We start from the raw sequence: 2000 nt of genomic DNA on the forward strand, positions 1-2000 counted from the left end.
GCGGGGTGCGGCAGCGGCAAATGAGGCCATATGCGGGCGGGCGCATATGGTCGCCGACGGCCATGGCTGGAGGCACGCCCGGGCGACCGAGGAAAGGAGCCAGCAGGATGTGGCATGGGCGCGGCCGACGAGTCAGCGGCAGACCCGGGGCACGCCCCGGGCATGGCGGGCGAGCCTGGGCAAGCGCAGCGCGGTCGACGACAGCAAGCAGCGGCGGACGAGCATGGCCAGCAGCGCACATGAGCGAGGGTACGCGGGCAGCGCGGTGCAGGGCTTGGCCGGAGGCCTCGCAGGCGCGGTGTGCAGCCAGGGAGGTGGCTAGAGCGGCAACATCATCGATGACTGAGCGGCGGCGGCAGCGGGCAAAGCCACAACGGGGCAGTGCCTCGGTGTTGAGGCCCTGGCGGGAAGCAGGGTCGAGTGAGTGCGGGCGGTAGTGGTCGTGCATGGGTGCGCACGGGGCATCCAAGATGCCGGCGGTAGCGCGGGCAGGGGCATGGTGACCGCGAGCACGAGCGCGGGACGGGCGCGGCCACGGGGAACGACGAACTACGGCGCGACAACAAGGGAAAACGAGGGGGAGAGAGGGTTTTGCTAGAGGAGCTCACAACGGTGTCGCCGGTGAGCTCGAGGTGGCCGAGGACTGGACGGAGCTAGGCGAATCAACGACGAGATGGTGACGTCCGCGATGGAGAAGAGCTCGATGGTGAGGCTTGGAGCGGTCCTAGCTCGAACGGGTGCACGGGATGGACGAAGACGATAGATGCGGATCTCCTGAACGTCTTCCCACGCGAAGACAACGATGGTGAGCGCGGGGACGGGGAGGTCCGTGGCGGCGGTGACTCTGTTGCACGCGGGATAGAGGAGGGGGAGCAAGGGGAAGAGGAGAGGGGCAGCTAGGGTTCACAGGGGGGGGGTTGAGGGCGCCTTGTAGATGTAGGGGACAAAGGGGGGCGCGGGATGGCCGACACGCGCCATGGCGCGGCCATGGCCGGTTGGATGCCCTCCACGATCCTTTGTCTCCTATAGGAGGAAGGAGAGGTGGAGGTGGGTTGGTCCTGGTGCTGTGCACTTGGGCCTCAAGTGCACAATGCCAGGTTTTGCCTCTTTTTTATATTACTCTTGTTTCTCTTTTATTTATTTAGTTATGTTTTCTAATTCTTTTCAAATGATTTTAGCTTTATGAAATACAAAACTTGCACCACAATTTGTGATATATATATATTAGGCCACTGCCACAGTAAGTTTGGTACTCAAATAAAATATCTTGAAATTTCTTATAATTTAAAAAGCATTTAAAATATTGATTTGGTCCTAGTTTTAATAATTTTAGGGCACTTAAACACTTTATAAATTGTTGGTTGCCATCTGTTAAATAGTTAGTGCATAATTGTAACCCTTTGAACATTTTTAATTCTTTGATTTACGAAAACTATAATTTGACTTGTTATTTGAATTTGTATTTGGACTAAGTTTGAAGCAAATGAGTTTAGCAAAATTTTAACTATGATGACCTCGCATCGTTAATAGAGGTTTACTGTAACTTAACTATCACGGTGTCACAAATCTCCTCTACTACAAGAAATCTCGTCCCGAGATTTAAGAGGTAGAGTGAGGGGAAAAAGATTTGGTTTCAAAATTCTAACGAATCTTCTCCATCTTGGTTGCTCTTCTCGAAGAGGTCGATCCATTACATTGATGCCTTCATTCCTCTGTTTCAACCCATCATGATGAAGTAGTCATCCTTGTTCGGAAGTTCCCTCGTACTTACGAAAAGGTTAAGGGGTATCTTCGGAAGAACTGAGCACTACGATGTTGCTTATCGGGTAGATAACATCAGGGAAGGTGGCGAAAAGTAACTCTCAAATTGAAACTTAAGAAGATATCGAGAGCAAAGTTAGAAGGTACCATGATAAGTTCCAAACGGATAGGCAATCGTTCGATGTCGGAAACAGGGTGTGAAAGGGGCTCAGAGCATTAAGAATAAGTATTGCATCTGA

This window comes from Triticum dicoccoides, chromosome 5A (assembly GCF_002162155.2).
Source record: "Triticum dicoccoides isolate Atlit2015 ecotype Zavitan chromosome 5A, WEW_v2.0, whole genome shotgun sequence".
In the NCBI taxonomy this organism is placed as follows: Eukaryota; Viridiplantae; Streptophyta; class Magnoliopsida; order Poales; family Poaceae; genus Triticum; species Triticum dicoccoides.